This window comes from Saccostrea echinata, unplaced genomic scaffold (genome assembly GCF_033153115.1).
Source record: "Saccostrea echinata isolate AGI-Se365-2 ecotype Australia unplaced genomic scaffold, CSIRO_AGI_Sech_v1 ptg000014l, whole genome shotgun sequence".
NCBI lineage: Eukaryota > Metazoa > Mollusca > Bivalvia > Ostreida > Ostreidae > Saccostrea > Saccostrea echinata.
The window spans coordinates 2,330,946-2,350,989 of NW_026889763.1; the positions used below are offsets into that span (position 1 = coordinate 2,330,946).

The 20,044-nt window shown below is 33.4% G+C and overlaps 1 long non-coding RNA gene across 1 annotated transcript; it reads left to right on the forward strand.

The window, feature by feature from the left end:
- Positions 1-770: 770 nt before the first annotated feature.
- Positions 771-15,216, forward strand: LOC133187112 (uncharacterized). Its single transcript, XR_009721128.1, has 2 exons — positions 771-863; positions 12,928-15,216. It is a non-coding gene; the product is annotated as an uncharacterized LOC133187112 (long non-coding RNA).
- The last annotated feature ends 4,828 nt before the right edge of the window (positions 15,217-20,044 follow it).

A 20,044-nucleotide genomic window follows, 5' to 3' on the forward strand; every position in this document is an offset into this window, starting at 1 on the left:
GTGAAGAGACTCAAATGAATGAATGAAAAGGACAAGACCGGATTCTTGGTGAATTTTCTTTTTTTTAAAAATGTTTAGTATTGCCCCCTTTAAAAAATGTATTGAATCAAATACCTCTAAATTGATGTATATATAATTAATTACTTTGAACATATTTTATGTCCATCTTTATTTTTTAAAAAAAGGAAGAAAAACAAATATGTAATACATTACCGAGTAATTTTATTTAATTTGTTGTTTCCGTATTTTTATTTTATACCACCGGTAATATATGCGAATAATATTACTTACAAACAACACAGAATGACATGTTGATCCATCAATATCCATATCTAAAATAAAATGACTTCCGAATGAATCCTACACGTTTTTCACACGATTCTTGCACGAAAGTTGCACGTTTCTCACACGGTTCTTACACGAAAGTCGCACGTTTCTCACACGCTTCTCGCACGCTCGCTACACGGTTTGCACGAAACGCTTTGGAGCTTACACGAAACGCTGCACGGTTTACACGAAACGCTACACGGTTTGCACGAAACGCTGCACGGTTTACACGAAACGCTACACGGTTTGCACGAAACGAAAAGCGCACGAAAGTCACACGCTTTTTTGGGGTAGTAGCACGTTTCAGGGTCTGTATATGGATATCAGTTGGTCTCCTTGATGGAGTTAAATGCATTTGTTATCCCTTTTAAGTGGATCATTTAAATATTATGCAGTTTATTTAGAAGCTCTTTATTATCTGCACTCTTCACTTTTACAGGATGAATGCCAGAATTTTTTCAAGAACAGTCTGAATCTGACATGGAAAAATGAAGAAAAACAGTCTTCCTGTTTATAAATCTACATTCTGACAAAGGGTAATTTTGTTTAGTTCAATTAGAAGTGCACATTTAATTTCAGTTGCTTTCCTTAATGATATATTATAGCATTTTTATTCCCTTATGAACAATATGTATACTTGTAAAGCATGTATCACAAAATCTTCTGCAAACAAAGTTTTGGGTGTAGAGTGTTTGTTGTTTAACGTCCCTCTTGAGAATTTTTCACTCATATGGAGATGCCACCACTTGTCAGTGGAGAGCTGCAAATTTTTGTCCTATACTCAGCACTTACGGCCATTGAGCATTGAGGGATCTTTATCGAGCCAGCACCTACTGTGACATGGGACCTCGGTTAATACCTCTGTCTCATCTGAAGAACGGGTCTCCACGTCCCACAGTGGGATTCAAACTCGCGATGTAAGGATCAGCTTCTTTCTCCGCAACTCTAGAGTAGATGCTCTAACCACTGCATCTGCTCTACTTTGGCAACTTTGGGAGTATATAAGCATAGGAATCATCATGTCCATCTGTCTGTTCATGTGTTTGGCCACTTTTATGATTAGTTTTTTTGTTCCAATTCTGGCTGAGATAAATTGATTTAGGTCATCTAAATACAAACAAATTAAGGGAAATTACTATGGTATTGGAATGAACTTTTTGGAATACTGTCTAATTGTTCCATTGTAGTTGGTTTCTTTAATGTTGAAGTAATGCATCTGGTCTTCCTAATGCATGGCATACACTGTATGCATGTGTAATGTTAAAGTTGGCTGAATGTAAAACAGTTCTTGCGTTATGACAAAGGTAAATAGATTTAGTTCATGTAACTAAACATGTAAATTATTAGGGTATTAAAATCTCAAGTTTTGAATACTGATTTACATGTGGAGAGTAGTTGGTCTCCTTAATGCAGTAATAATACATTTGGTCTCCCTTATGCATACTGTATATTATATAAAGGGGGAGTTTCGATAAGGTCGCTCAGCGGCCCACTTTTTTTAATAAAAATAAATTTCAATTTATTTTTTCAAAACTAGTTAAGAATTCAAGAAAAATATATTAACTTTTGTTATTAACATTTCAGAGGTTAATATGAGATGAATTCACAACGTAGCTGATACATACTTAGATGTACCCTCAGATCCGTTAACATTAGGCTTATGGGAAAATATAAGAGGGTGGCATTTAAAAATCGATGTTTAGAATATGAAGTGCATGAGGGACACTCACCTAATTTTTTTCAGTAATTAGATATACTCTGCACACTAATTTCTTGAAATATGATGAGTGTCGTGTGTGCACTTCATATCCAAAAAAATGAAAATTGCATAAAATTTGCATATCTAAAATTAGAAGCTCCTGGTTTCTTGATCTGACTCTGTTAATACTAGGCCAAAAGTAGCATTTTTTTTAAAATCAAAGAAGATTCTCGATTATATTAACAGTAGAAAACATTATCGTATCCTATCTTCATTTCGACAGTTTTTTTTGTCGCCAACGTATAACGTTAACGTCACATTTTTAGCTCACCTCCTTGAAGTTGGGGGAGCTTTCGTAATACCGTCGGCATCGGTGTTTCAGGTAAAAGTATTTGAAGCAGATTTTTTTTTTCAAGTATATCTATGCCCTATATTAACCAGCGTGTTTCCTTGTCACCAGTCAGGTTTCAGATGCTGGATTTATAGTCAAAGAATGTCCAAGTAAATGTTTTAAAAGCAGGTTTAAGTTTTTGGAGCAGAGCAGCTGAAAGCAATTGTTGACCAGACTTGCTTTATGATGCACACTACTATATTGCTTCAGATGCTGGATATGAGCAGGTTAAAGATTTTGAAGCTGGTCTCATTTTTATATAACTATAAGCCCCATTGTGACCAAACTTGCATTGATGATGCATCTAGGATTGCACATTACCAGACATGGTTCAGATGCTGCATCTTTCTTACATTTTCCTACTGACTGAACAAAAAATAAGTTTTCGAGCAAGTCCATTCCTTAACGTTATTCATCATGCATAGTTATATTTTTGACTTTCTTGTAAATAGAAATCCACGCTCCGACATGCTAGAGAGGCGCCCATGTATTTATGTGTGGTTGATATAGGAAACGTGGCTTGTTTTAAGTCTGGATGTCTAGGGGCATATGTCTGCTTGATTACGGATTAAACACATATCTTTGGCGTTTTCACATATATTTCGAACTGCGCTCTGTTCTAGCAAATCATATATAATGAATTCTAGAACTCTCTAAATGAGAAGTGACTAGAAATGGTGTAAAAACTTAAGTATCTCTGGAGATTTGAGAAGCGAGAGGAAATAAGTCCTGGCTGGGATTCTCTCAGTTACGCTGAAAACATAATGCAGATCTATGTGGGCAAATACTTACAAGTTTCATAATGAGAAGGAAAATTTAATGCATTATAGATTTTTCCATCATATTACGTATCATGATAAAATACTTTTGACTGTAATCAATATCATTCATATTATCAAATACATTGCAATATACAGAAGCCAGTAGGTGCAAGGTAAAAAAATATGTTATCTGTCAGCCGCCAGATAAGTTTCTGCCATTGAAATATCTGGCGGCCGCCAGATAAAATTGTAGTGTTTTTGCCAATCAAATTGTAGCACCCAATGATATACCTCAATGCACTTGATTGACAGAGGTACACAGACCAGGTATTTTCGAAGGCGGTGCTTAAAATCTCTGCCTTTAAGGAGGCTGGGGGGTCAACAAATTAACCATCAGATATAACTTAATTTTTTAGATATGATATCTTAAGCTGTCAACTATTATTTGGCAAAGAAAAATTTCATACATTTTTGTTTTAAAATTTGATCATTTTTGTATATCTTTATATGGAGCTCTTCTTCTGAAGGAGATCAATATAGTCTGAAAATGGCCACAACCCCCCAGCCATCTTAACGACATCTACAACTTCTCTTTGAAGTCAAATCTTGGAGTTTCATGCCTTATTAGCAAAGGTAAAATCTACACTTCAAACAAAAATTCACTTCATAAGGTTTTCACCTCATAACTTTAGATTTATGTTTTATTAGATTACATGTCTACACCGCAAGGAACTTATTTGTCGGACTCTAGTTATTTATGTTGCGGCCAACAGATAAGTTTCTGGTCGCCGCCAGTCATTTATGTGGTGGCCGCAGGAAAACTATTTGGCCGCCGCCAATTTTTCTAGCGGCCGCCGAATAATTATGTGGCGAACGCCAGATAAAATATTTTTCTTACCTTGCACCTACAATGTACTGGCTTACCTAGCAATATGATGCTTTTAAGTAAACTTTTTATTCATGTATGTATTTAAAATATTTTTTAATCTTTTTATTTCAAAACATGTTATTTAATTTCAATTTTATGATACTAAGGTATATTTTTATAAAACATGTAGTTGTATAACCTTATTGATGAAAATGTAGTGCATATACCTGTATATGACGTTTTTACATTCACCTATCTCATGTCTACATATCTTTTCATTTGCATTTTTCGTATGGGAAAATGTTAAATATTGATTATATAGTTTATGTATAAATTGTCGATTAATTATGATGTTAAATCTTTCTATATATTTTACATTTCATAAGTTAAATCCATCCTCTTTTAAAGAAAAGTAACATTTGACACACCAGAAAAATATCGCACCTTAAAAAAACATTCGCATAAGATAAACACCATTTTCCGTAAAAAAATTGTTGAGATTGGTTAATTTATGTCTTTATTCATATTTATCCTATTTCATTTACGATTTTGACGGTTAAAAAATCCACTTTCCCCCTATGAAAATGTCTACTCCCAAAATATACGAAATGGGGGTATACTTAAATTTTCAATTATCACGTGACCGGAAAATGCGTAACATAAATTATTTTCATATTTTTAGGAAGTTTAGAAGTTTTTCTACAAAATATCAAAATTTCATAAAATTTCGTGAGGGGCCGAAAAACGGCCTTAGCGAAACTCCCCCTTTAATGACTGACATGTACGAGGGTTGATCCAAAAGTTCATGGAATTTCTTCATATTTTATTTATTTATTAGTGAAAGTGGTTGAATACTGATTTACATGTGGATAGTAGTTGGTCTCCTTAATGCAGTAATAATACATTTGGTCTCCCTTATGCATACTGTATATTATATAAATTTAATGACTGTTATGTACGAGGGTTGATCCAAAAGTTCGTGGAATTTCTTCTAGTGTTGTACCGATAATCAGAAAAAACATCGATTGTCGACAAAAAAAATGCTACTGATTCCGATGATCGATTATAGTTTTTCATAATCGATCATCGGAAACATACTTCTAATACAATACATTCCGGAATTATCCATTTCTGGTTTAAAATTTATTTCTTCTTAATGAAAAAAAATGGCATCTGCATCTGATACTAGCCAACTAGCACAAAGCAGAGGTGATTAAGAACCGAAGATGCATATATAGGGCCTAAAAAAAATTATTTTTGTTTCCTGTAATAACCCGACCGACCCATTCAATTTACCCCCGGGTGAATTTTTTTTCTGCCAAATCTGTGTTTGCTCTTTGGTTTGATCAATCAGCTGATTCTTCTTATTCAAAAAATATTAATTGTATCTTTTATTTGAGATATAAAATATGCAACTTAGTCAACATTTACCTTAAATATAGAGTGATCAATTCCCCCCACAGCTTTTTGAAGTTCGTTTTCTGCCGCTAGGCAGCCATGTTGGGTGTCCACTGTAAATATTTTTAGGTCTAGAAAGTGTAAAAGAAGCAAAACAACAAAGAAAATAATATATTATGTATTTTATATATTCATGTTAAAGAAATAAATGAAATTATTGTAATAGTCTGCTTTTTGTATACAAAACTATGAAGAAATCCGATTATAATCGGTGAAATCGCATCAGAAGCAGTAACCAATTCCAACCGATGATCGATTATGAAAATTAACCGATGTCTCATCACTAATTTCTTCATATATTTTTTTATTTATTAGTGAAAGCGGTTGAATACTGATTTACATGTGGAGAGTAGTTGGTCACCTTAATGCAGTAATAATACATTTGGTCTCCCTTATGCGTACTGTATATTATATAAATTTAATGACTGACATGTACGAGGGTTGATCCAAATGCTGATGGAATTTCTTCATATTTTATTTTTTTATTAAGTGAAAGTGGTTGAATACTGATTTACATATGGATAGTGGTTGGTCTCCTTAATGCAGTAATACATAATGTAATACATTTGGTCTCCCTTATGCATACTGTATATTATATAAATTTAATGACTGACATGTACGAGGATTGATCCGAAAGTTCATGGAATTTCTTCTTATTTTATTTATTTATTAGTGAAAGTGGTTGAAAATTACAAATAAAAATATAGACACTTGTTGAATTTTTTTAATAAAAAAATATTTTAAATATTAATGATAGTAACTCTATGGCAGTTGCCATAGCAAAGGATGTTTTAAAATGCAGGGGAGACATTTACTCGTTCATTATCATTTTAATTCTTAATACGTGATATAAGAAAAAACCTGCGCTAAGTGGCAAATAAAATGAGAATTTTGTCATTATTACGATTGCTTGACCACTAATATATCTGTCTGTGAGAGTTTTACTGATTTAACTTGATATTTAGATTATTAGTTGATGATTTCTTGTTCATCTTTTAATTGTTAGAGAACGTCACATTTCAGTCAAGTTATGTTTTGTTAAAATCTTAGGAACACTCTGACTTAAAGGGGTATACTACTGATACAGGCTGGAGAAAAATGCATTTAGCAACTGATTTTCCAGTGGCGTGAGAAATTTAAGAACAATAGAACTTCCATGGAGGTTGATTAAAGGTGTGGCTGCTTTTGGAGGGTCTGTTTTTCTCGTAGACAAATTAAGCGTTGATGGATGTTGACCACTGACGTACTGTGCTTGACTTTGCTACTGAAATTGGAACATCATATGGAAAGATGGGGAGTATTTTTGAAATATGAGTGTAATATAAAGATAAGTTGATTGGTGGATACCCAGGCTTTTCTTGAGAGAAAAAAAGAGAAAAAGGCAGAATATTCTGTAGAATTACTTAGTTGAATTGAACATGAGGGTGAGATGCTCCTATAACATGACATGACATACTTAACTTGACGTTACGTCGAAGTCTCCCCCGGATTTTACAACTATCAGTGTTCAGAAAGCTCATGTGACCTTATTGGTAATTGGAACGTGGTGAAATTTTCCAGTATTGTTGCATAATGACTCTATATTATAAATATGCCTATTGTTTGCTTTCATCAAATCACAATAAAATTTTAGAAATAATTAAATCCCATGAACTTTTGAATCAACCCTCGTATTAGAAAAAAGATGGATCTAAGATTGAACAGGTTATAATTCACCTGAGTCATTTAAATTACTTATTGCTATCTGTTCTTGTTCAGTCATCACGTGTCAAGTATTGTCTGTAAACTATTGAACATTTTCAGCTTCTTTTCTGGAACCAGTTTCAACTAATTTCTCGGTTGAAGTACTGTATAGGGGATTAATTTCAGGGGTTGTGATTTTCATGTTTTTCTCTCCTCTGACACGATCGCGGTTTGTTGAATTCGCAGAATCGGTATATAACTAAGGTTACATGTACCTCCCTTCAATGTCTATATCTGTTTAATCCATAGCATAGCTAGAAGGCATTAATCAGCGTTATGTATTCACTTCACGAACAACAGGGTAGATTTATATATACATCAGCAAGTTCAATAGTTATTTGAATGATTTTTTAAAACCAAAATGTCGATAAAAACATGATAATGCAGGTAACAAATACACATCGTAACATAGTTACGTACGGGTATTCAAAACCCATGACCCTAGTGTTTTGATTGATGAAACATGTAGCGTTGGCTATTAAAACAGTTTTTTTTTTAAACAAATACAGGTTATTATCTGCTGGGTGATCTAAATTAATGTCAAGCATTTTAATTAAAATAATTGAATGACAAGTACGATTCGTAATTACTGAAATGACCATGCACTGCACATATATTTACCTATGATATCGTAGTCTATTCTCAAATTTCCAAATATAACATGTAGGTTATTGAAAACTTATTCACTGTTTCTTGAATTCACGGATTTATTCACACCGTGAATATAGCGAATATTAACACCGCGAGTTATTTTCCCCCTATACAATATACAGACTTAATATAGAAATGATTTTATCGACTTTCTCAATCTATCATGAATTTAAAAATGTAAATATAAGCATTTAATTGTAAATATTAAACATTTAGCATCTCATAACCAGAGTTGGAAATTACTGACTGCCCGAGGCAGTCTGTTTTTCAGGTAGGCAGGGACAAACTTTAGATTAACCTCGGTGGTCGGGGTCATTTAAACAGGTAGTTCCTGTTTTCCTCCTTTTTTTTTCAGGGTATAGTAAGTCTATAGAAATTAAGTAAAATATAGTATATCAAAGGAACACTTCTAGTTAAAAATATGAGATGACCTATAGGACCAATATTGGTTTCTGTCTTTAGAAAAAGCTTACCGATATATGTTCCGGTCACTGACTTTAGGCCACATGTGTGTAGTTTCTTGTTTCTCATGTATTGCTTTAGTTCTACATTAATGGTAATCTAACAACCAAGCTTTAAGATAAACGTGATGACTTTAACTTTTCAATCGTCAACTTCCCTTACTTATTCAGCAATATACCTTCATCACCTGCATACGGGGTTTATATCTCTCAGTTGATTCGATACACAAGAGCATCCACTTTTGCCGAATGATACTTCTTGTGCTATTTTACCCGAGAAAAAAATCGAATGAAGTTGTATAGATACCTGTATCCATAGTGATCAAACTAAGAAATTTGCATGCTTGCGTTTGAAATAATACAATAACTATTAACATTAGTTCCTTTAAATTTTAAAGTGAAAAAAAGTGTATTTAGGTGGCTTTCAATACCAGTACCATTGTCTTGCATGAATGTTAAAAATGTTTGACACTTTTATTTATGATGACATTTTAACGACACTAAACTCTCCTAACCATCCTGTGTTCCTAAAACCAAATACATACAAACTTCTCTATGTGGCTTGACTTCGATATAATGATACAAAACGTGGTTATGTTTTACAGTGAACATCTTTGAGGAATGTTAACCTGGGTAGAACTCACGTGACTACCAGTATTTTAAATAATTTATTCCACAGGTGGGTTCAACATAGGTCATACAGGTAAATAGCTCTTGCTTGTTATAGGAAAAACATTGAACTTTTCATACATTTTTAATATTTTAAGTACAAGCCTAATCATGTACAAATTTCCTACTTTCACACAAGTTTTATAAATGTATAATGCATTTTTTGTCAATCGCACAAGTTTGTACAATGTTAGGCTGACAATAAACAAAAGCTTTGAAATGAATGACCGTCCTCGATTTACTATAAAAAATCACGAATGTCGGCTGACCCCTACCACATTGTATGGCTTTGCTCTTTGTATATTCATGAATTTCAGTGATAAAATTTGTTGAATCTTATGGTTTAGATATCAATTAATGATCTGAGATGGAAAATTATGCTTAATTTAATTCTTCATTTTGTCACATTTTACCGGGGCCCATAAGTGCACTCGTTCTTTAGTGTTTATACAGGTAAAAAGTTTGAAAAAATAAAAATGTGCCAACAAATGGTTTCGAACCAGGACACTAAAAATGTTCATGGTGAGAGTCTGCGATCTATCGTTCTGGGCTATGCTGACTATGAGGACATTTGTAATAAATATAAACCAGTATGATTGAAATAGGTTTTCACGTTTTTTGTAGTTTTTTTTTCTATGAATTTCGACCCTAGGCACCTCTAAAAGAACCTTGTTTTAAATAATTGCTTACTAGATCAAAATCTATCAAAATTTCATAATTTAATTTAGGGGCAGGCAAAGGGTGATTATATTGCATCCATCGGGTATAATTTTCTTATCAGAAAATTGTAGAGATATGCAAGGTTAATTAATGACAACATTTATTTTTCCTTTTTGCCTAATACTTTTATGATTTTCACTAATAAATTGATTATTGAAAAAAAGCCTTTAATATGACTGCTGATTTTATCTCCATCTGTTAATTTTCAACACCTTTTCTCATGATTATAGTAGATAGAGAACAGATTATGATTTCTAACATTTAATAGCTTTTACAGATCATTTCCTTGAGATAGGTGGAACCAACAGTCAAATACAGACACTTTAATCTGGCTCAGGTTAAAAAAAAAATCATTTACAGTTTTAACAATTAGTAATTTTACCTTAATTAACTGGAAAAATCTTATTTGACGAAATACAGGTCAAGAATGAAGAGTTTAAAGCCCAGTAGGGATTTTGGTCACGCAGGTAGGTTAGGCTTCCCGTAGAATATCACAGTGCACTCTGTGCCTTCACATCTCTGAACTACCAAAATATGACGTCATAATGGAAAATGACGTCAAGTCACTGAAATCTTGAGGTGTTATGACGGGGAGAGTGTCATGAACTTTACACTTTATTTGAAACTGCATGTAAAATGCTAGGTAGCTATTGCAAAATTCACGGGTCGTTAAAGGTTTTTTTAAGTCGTATATGTCAGAATATTTTAAAAATACACCGCTTACCTACCCTTGATTGAAATTCAGCATGTTCAAAATGCTTATGAAAAATATACTTTTGAAATGTACTCTGTTTTATACCCGTGGTTGGAGGTAGAATTTATTTAGTGTGTATAAAAGAGTCTGGCGCAGGTGAAGAATGAGGATTAATCTGAGAATTTTTGTTGAAATCTGTAAGAAGAGGTTGTTCTCTAACTGAATCTTGCTTGGGAAAAATGTGTGTTGGCTTTGTTTTAATACAGATTACGATATTGTGTGGAAAATACCCTCAAATTTGTAGGTAAGTTGAATTTCTCTGGAAATATTTTGTATCTAAGTAATAATATAACTTTTCCCAAGCACATTTCGGATACACAAGGATACGATGAGCTTATTTTTATAACAAAATGTTAATAATTATTGTGTAAATCAACTGCGCCGAAGCGATTTATATGAAACACTTCAAAAAATTATAAATGACCGTCACGTGATCAGCAAAGTCATGTGATATCATAACAAATATGTTAATACATAGCCGAGGAAATCCTCTATATAAATTGGAAGTACTTAAGTTCAATACTTTTAAATTAAAACTAAAACCAACCTCGCAATGACATATTATGTTTTGAGACCATTTTAAAGCTTTGGGAAGCCTAAACATAGCTGCGCAATCATTACAGGTAATCTGCAGGCCCTCTCGAGAATTTTACACTCATATGGAGACGCCACCACTTGCCAGTGGAAAGCTGCAAATTCTGTCCTATACTCTGCACTCATGGCCATTGAGCAGTGAGGGGTCTTTTCATGCCAGCACCTACTGTAACACTGGACCTTGGTTTATAAGGTCTCATCCAAAGGACTGGTCTCCATGTCCCACAGTGGGATTCAAACCTGCGACATAAGGATCAACTCCTTACTTCGCGACTCTAGAGCAGACGCTCTAACCATGTCGCCACGCTTGTGACTAGCTCAGTTTTAAAGAAATCATTCAAGATATTTTTTATCAAACTTAATATGCTGATACATATATAATTAGTAAGACCTATTCAACTATTTCAAAAACTTTTGACCTTTCCTGTGACCTTGACCTCATTTTCCTTCAATTTGCATTTTGCATGGTTTTAAAACCATTTAAAATATTGATATCTAAGGCTATGCATCTATACATAATTTGGTGAGAATTTATCATCTATATCCATTTTTTTTAGATTTCAATTTCAATTTTAAAGAAACTTTTCAAGATATTCTCATCAAACTTCATACACTAACACAAAATTTCATGTTGCATTACTATACACTCGGCAGGCATACATGTCCTATGGACATATTTCTAGTGTATTGCTATTTCTGTTGTTTGTTTACTTCCGGTCAGTAAGTGCCCTCTAGGGGCAAGCCCCAGTCCTGTTTTCTTTTCCAGGGTTGCAACAGCGCCCCCTAGAAAAACAAGTTGCACCATCCAATCAAATCGTGTTTTGTGCTGCTTTATGCCAATGAAATTAAGGCTGGACAGCATATGTATTATATTCTGACCAATGGGGTTGCCGTATTTTCAAATAATTAGGATAGACTTACCACTTCAGCATTCCTTTCATCACTGAAGTGATATACATGGTCAAAAATTGACTAACTTTCATTTTTGTGTCAACTGCAGAGCAGAACGACACTTAGAGATCACTTTACCTGGTGTCTGTCTGTCCGTGTGTCACACCTTATATCTCCAAAATTTTGAGAGGCAGGGTTTTGATAATTAGCATTTATATATGTTTTTGAGCTCATGATACTATACTTTGAAACTGTATGAAATTCAGTTACCACACAAACTTATATTTAAATACTATGAAAATACATTGGGATCAGTATTCCACAATGAATCGTGTTGACTGACAAAGTGACAATTAAAGTAAAGACAGTCTGAAATTCCTTTCCTCCGAGGATTGTTGGAAGCACCTACATGTGTATTAATAAAATGATAAATAGTTATTCCTCATAATTTCAATTAAATTATTCATTTGAGGACTGGGGAACCATATTTTCTTTGATTGCCAGATTCTATCCCAGTCTTTTACTTTTGGATCCTTTTTTTCCTTGCAGGCAAATGCATGAACCTCCATGCTAATATTAAATTAATAGCTGACCACTCTTAGATTTATTTACCTCTTTAATGACGATACGTAGCAGGTGACATATACATTCCTTGAAACACTCTAGTTCCTATTTGATTTTCACTAATATAAAGATTATTGAAAATTAAGACTAAGGTGCTCTATAGTGATCAGTCTATTCATTCATCTGTCTGTCAAATACATATATCCCATGTTCAGAGTACAGGTGACTCTAAATACTTCAAACTTTATATTTTTTAATTAGATACATGTAGCTGCTTTGGAACATCTGAAAGGTCTATTACATTATCACTAGTTTTACTAGTTTTCTTCATGTAAGTTGAATATATTTTAAACTTTTAAATTTTTATTTTTTCCAGGTAAGAAAGAAATTCAGGAGTTCTTAAATTGCCCTTGGAGTTCTTGGATTGCATCAAACTGCTAAAAGACCTCAACAAAAACAGCATCTTGAAAATAAAAATGAAAATATTCAGTGAAAAAAAAATGATGAAAGAGCCACTAAAAATCTTCAAGCCTTTGAGCTGAAATCTGGAAGTCAATCTGTGGACTTTACTAGTATGTCATAATTACTAAGTCATCATTTGTGTATAATAAATACACTAAACTGTAAACACTTGTTAAAATGTGTATAATTTTTAGATATAATTTGTAGCTCACAGACTTCAATAGTTTCATGTAATGTAAGTAATAATGAAAATTTCCTGTTGTCTAGCTAGATTAGAAACTATTATTGTCCAATTTTGGATATTGTGAAATAATTCATCTAGTATGCATACATGTGTGTACACTTACGTGTAAATTAATTGTTATAGCAAATTCAATCGATCATTAAGTTGAATGTTGACTAATGTTTTTCATCAAAATTGTTTACACTGAATTGTTTGTGGATTTTTCCATTTGCCCAGTCATGTCAAGGAGCACATGGCAGGAAATGCTTTCTCCTCCATTGCACCTGGTGTTTTTAGAGGTCTGTGTTTGCTCTGCTCTAATTATGTATTGTTTCAATGGACTTTAAAGCTTGATCACTGTTGGTAATCTTCATATTTCATATACTATTAGAGTACTTGAAGAAAACTGTAAAGATTTAACATACAGTATAATGCATGTATATTGCACTTTAAGTACAGTGTATGTGGTTAAGAAATGTTAAATCGTCTCATAGTGCATTGAATTTGTTGAAAATTAGAAAATGTGTTGAATTTTTTTTTAAATAATGTTAGATTGCAGATTTTTTTAAATCATGCAAGTAAGAAATTGCTAAATATTATTTAGCTTTTCTGGACAGTCTAGATGAGTTCTTACTATATACCTAGCATTGTCATCCCAGTTAAAATTTAAGGAGCAAGGTTCATTCCTAAGCTCTACCTGGACAAACTTGCATGGATTAAAGCACATTAACAGATTTACTTCAGATGCTTGACCTGATCTACATTTTCCTCATGTGTTTTTTTTTGTTTTTGTTTGTTTGTTGTTTAACATCCCTCTCAAGAATTTTTCATCCATATGGAGATGCCACTACTTGCTGGTGGAGAGCTGCAAAATTTGACCTATACTTTGCACTCAGGGCCTTGAGCAGTAAGGGATCTTTTTTGTGCCCACATCAACTGCTAGGCGGGACCTCAGTTTATATGGTCTAATCTGAAGGACTGGTCCCCACAACCCCAGTGGATTTGAACCTGAGACTTAAGGATTAAATCCTTACTCGCGACTCTAGATTACAAACTCTCTCCTTTGCGCCACATTGGGGACTCCACAAGATTAAGTGTTTTGAGCAGTCCTATTCTCATGTAATTATAAACTCTATGTTGAACAAACCTGCAAAGATGATGTATGTACATGTAAATGTTTCAGGGTACCAATCCTTGATTTGACTTAGATTTTCTGGATTAATGACCAGTTTTTTAGAGAAGGTTCATTCAAAGTAACAATATACTCTTTGGTGATCAGTAAACATAGATGATGTATCCTGCTTCTGATGCTGGATGTAACATACATTTTCAGGGTTATTGAGCAGTTAAATCTAACCCAGACCAACTTGCATAGATTTTGGATCCAGGTGATATACATTACCAGAGTGTTTGTTGAGTGAGACTTTGCCTTACTAGTAGATAACATTTATAGAAGTGTTTTTTCTTTGCTCAGGATATATATACCATCAGTGCCAACTACCATACATTTTATATAATAGATGTAGCTGTTGTTCAACTGAATATGATAAAACTGTGGATGAAAATAATTTGATTTTTGTACCTTTGAATGTATTGAATTCATTTGTAAAAGCTGTTATGATACAATGTTTGATATTTTATAAAAGTTTTTAGCATATGCAATCAATAAATGTATCAACATTTTTATTTTATTATACTTTTTACCCTGCAAACTTCTTAAAAACAGAATAGTAATGATCCATTTAGCTGATACTAGGTTAGTGTCACATTGTACTGGTATATCATGTATACTGAACTGTAAATAAGAAACATCTAAATAGGTAAAATCACAGCATGAATCATTGGATTATGTAAGAAGTGCTTTGGTATGGTATTAATAATAAATGTTAAACTATCATTTTTTTTTTTCAAATTAACAAAGGATATGCTTGAGTGACTGTATTTTGACTAGCAGTAAAAATAAAATGATTTTTAAGCATTTGAATTATTTTGATTCATGGTCTCTGCAAGTTTAATGATAGCAAATATGTATATTGAACATGGCATCCACATATTGCTATACTGGATGGGGCATAACTTTTACTGAATCTTAATCACAACCTTGAAATTTTATGTAGGACATGTACTCTTGGTTTCAACTGGTCAAATGTATTCTTAAATCAGAAAGAATTTAAACAAATATAGGCATAGGTCAGAACTTCATCAATTAGTTGGAAAGCGAATGCACTCAGTGACTATATGGTTTAAAAGAAGCTTGGTATAAATAGCAGGAAAAACTACTTGAAGTCCACTGTGAACTTTGTGTCCTCAACAAAACAATATGGAGTATACTATACTTGGTTTAAAGAATAATTTATGTCTGCATTCACTTTTAGGTTAAACTGTTTTGGGCATTGAGAGTTTGTTTGTTGTTTAACGTCCCTCTGGAGAATTTTTCACTCATATGGAGATGCCAACACTTGCTGATGGAGAGCTGCAAATGAGCTATGCTCGGCACTCAGGGCCAATGGGCAGTGAGGGATCTTTTTCATGCCAGCATCTACTGCGACACTGGACCTCTGTTTGTACGAAGGACTGGTCTCTACGTCCCAAAGTGGGATTCAAACATGTGAGAAAAGGATCAACTAACTCCACGACTCTAGAGCATTGGCTCTTTCCACTGCACCACGTGGGCAACAGCATTGAGAGTTAAATGTGGATATCAGAACAAGCTACTCTGGGCTTATACTCTCTATATATTGATTGATTGTATGTTGTTTAACATTCCTCTCAAGATTTTTTCACTCAAATGGAGACACCACCACATGCCGGTGGAGATCTGCAAATTTTGTCCTATATCGGCACTTACGGCCATTGAGCATCGAGGGATTTTTTTCGTGCCAGCACCTACTGCGACACAGGACCTCGATTTATACGGTCTCATCTGAAGGACCGGTCTCCCCATCCCACAGTGGGATTTGAACCTGCGACGTAAGGATCAACTCCTTACTTCGCTACTCTAGAGCAGACGCTCTAACCACTGTGCCACTGGGGCAACTACTCTCTATTTAAGTCACTTGTGCAATGATAAACTTTAGTTTAATTCAACGTTTTGTACTGATCATGTTGAGTCACATTAGCACAAATATCTTTCTGCTGACCTTGACTAATGACCATCCGCAACTATTCTGGTTGGAAACAATATGTTAATTAATGCATAATAAGTGAAATTACTATGAAAGAAAAATGGTCTACTTAAACCACAAGTTATATTTATAAAAAATATACACTGGTCTCCTTAAGTCATATGAGAGAAACATAAAATATTAAGGAGACCATTTTTTTCATATATTTTTAGGAGGCATTTATTATGAAAAAATAAAGCAAGAGTCGACTAAATGGTGTTCTATAGATCTTTGATCTGGTATTTCTTTTTAGAAAAAAGCAAATTTAAAAAATTTGTATATTGTCTCCTTAAGCCATATATAATGGTCTGGTCTCCCTAGTCCTTAAATCAGAGTTATATATATATATATATATATATATATATATATATATATATATATAAAATTGGGACCAAGTTAATGCAGTTTGAAAAAAAATCTTTTCAAAGCGTGTTAATATCGACCATATTAACACACTTTGGAAAAAAGTGCACGGTCTGGTCAATATTCTTGCAAATTTAAGGTATGATAAATAATTATTTGAACCTGATTTAATAACTTTTCGGTAATGACGTTACTACAGGATCTACTGCATGGACTTTTAGGGGTTGTCTTGTTCCCAAAGGTTTTTGTCAATATTACAAAAGGGAAATATTCTTTTAAAAATAATGGATGAATGCTTGTTTAATAGCACAATTTCGTTTTTTTTTAAATTTCTATCCAGTCTCTAATAAGTTTGGTAGTTTAGGAGTCGTTAATTGACTGAAAGCATCGCAATTTTCTTAGGGAAAAGGGAGCTATTATCAATGATTTTTCCATCAGTGAAAATTCTCTCTCTCTCTCTCTCTCATTCATCTATCTGCCAGTCTGTCATTCATCTTTCTATCTATCGTGAACATATATGAAACAATGCTTGACTCATTTAATTGATATTAAGAAAAATAAACCTTCGCCACATTACTCACTTGACTGAAATTTTTACCTCGTTCACAAATAATTTTTTCTCATAAAAACCTTTTAATGTAAATCATTTACGGTGCCAATTTTGATGCACCAGATACGCATTTCGACAATTTATGTCTCTTCGGTGATGCTCAAGCCGAAACGTTGGAAATCCAAATTATTAAATAAAAAAGACTTGGAAGAGCTGAAAAAGGTGCCACAGACTAGAGCCAAATACGTTGAAGGATTAGAGCTATGCATGAGGGAGATAATCCTTAATTTTGAAATAAATTTAGAGAAAAAAAATTATAAAAAGTTATGCAGTTGGATTACTTCTAAATCTGTAATTTGATATCATAAAAGGCTAAACATGTAAAATAGCATGTTTTAGTTACCCTGTAAATGCCATTGTGGATACATTTTAAATAAAGGATATGCAACTCGGCGGGGTAGTAAACAGACAACCAACGAACATACATTCATGTAAAACTAACATGATAGGTAGTTTCTCAAAATCCCATGTTGTTTAACATTTTACCTTTTAAAGGAAATAGTTGAAGAGCTGAATGAATTTTTTATCATTGAAAGGAAAAAGACCTACATTTCTTACCAGAACAACATCTGGCGACAGTTTTTGTAAAAAGGTCATTAATTATTTGATTTTTTTTTTTTTTTGACAATGAAAATTAATGGACTTTCATTTTTAAAAGAAATAAAATTCATTGTACTAAAGACTTCCTTATACTTTTTATTGTATTTAAAATTTTAGTTTTTTTTTCAAATATGATTGTTAGGGGCATGCGAAATGTGACAAAATGGGTTCCAAGTTTGTGTGCTCAATGAAAATAATTTGCCCGCACAATTTGATGATCTTTTTGTAGTATGATGATCAATATGATGATCCTATTTACAGATATTTGATTAGTTTTAAGATGAATGAAAAAAAAAATTTCTGCATTTTATACAAGATTTTTTTTTATTTGTATTGATTTAGTAAAACTACTTTTGCCAAAGTATAGTCAGTTGGCTATTTTTCTTAGATCAGAGATATTGTCCCTGAGCCTATCTTCTTTATTAGGGTGTGTCGTTATTTTTATTCAGGAAATCTTTTCTCAAGTGTTTCATCTATTTTTCGTTAATTCATTTTTATTGAGAGAAAGTATATCAATGTCATACCAGTTATGTAAATACATATATTAGGATAGGAAAGATATAGAGTCGGGCTGAGGGACCTTCTACCTGTCTTCTCCTCGTTTTCGATGAGGACAGATCAATTTGTCAGTTTTTCGAAAGAAATATAACAGAATAATGCTGTCTATTACTAAAATTAAAAGTCCAGAAATTTTTGTTTCTAAGGAAGAAATTCTTCAAAATCATGTGTCCGTTTTGAATATTTTTATTATTCCAAACAACCAAAATGAATTTGAATTACCATATCTGTATTGGATTCCGAAACTTCATAAACATTCTTACAAACAAAGATACAAAGCGTGTTCCAGTAAATGTTCAACCAAGCCTCTTTCTTTACTCCTCACTAAGATATTAACAGTAGTGAAGGAGAAACGTCAGGAAGAGTCTATAACATAACCCAGTCAGTGCATCCGGAAAAATAAATTCCGATTTGGTTAATATATTATATATTTTTTGTAAGCCGAACCCGATGCATTTTTATTGATATATCAGCGGGAAAATTAAACATAGCGCAGTCCGATGAGAAGAAAAGGAATCGAATGGAGTAATGTTTCTACATGGATGAAGAAATAAGGTATTGATACAATTTATTATTTCATTTATGCATGCATTTTCTCCTCTTTACAAGTTCACCACATAACTTGATTCCTGGCTGATCGAACAGGCAACACCCCGTGAATATTGCTGCTTTGACAAAAGCAGTATGATTTAAAATTATTCCAGCAAAAAGTCAGGTACACGATTGTTTAAACCCATCCTGATTGTGCCTTTCTCTCCAATAATCATAAATCATAAAATCATATAGTTTTCGACAAAGTTGCAGTTCAGGGCTGTTGATCAGTGGTGACGACAAAAACACAGGACTACTACAGAGCATCCAATAACAATAATCAGGTCTGTATGAAAAAAAATTAGTGACTGCAAAGCATATCATTGAAAGACTCAGTCACTGCACAACATAACCCAGTCACTGTTCTACATAACCCAGTCACTACACTACATAAACCAGTCACTACACTACATAACCCAGTCATTGTACAACATAACCCAGTCACTGCACAACACAACCCAGTCACTGTACCACCTAAACTCAGTCACTACACTTCATATCCCAGTCAGTACACTACATAACCCAGTCACTGTACAACATAATCCAGTCACTGTACAGCATAACCCAGTCACTGTACAGCATAACCCAGCCACTACACTTCATATCCCAGTCATCGTACTATATAACCCAGTCACTACAGTACATATCCCAGTCATTGCACTACAAAACCTAATCGCTGTTCACCATAACCCAGTCACTATGGAACATAACCCAGTCACTGCACTACATAATCCAGTCACTACACTACATAACCCAGTCACTAACTACATAACCCAGTCACTGTACAACATAATCCAGTCACTGTACAACATAACCCAGTCACTACACTACATAACCCAGTCACTGTTCATCATAATTCAGTCGCTGCACTACATAATCCAGTCACTATGGAACATAACCCAGTCACTGCACTACATAACCC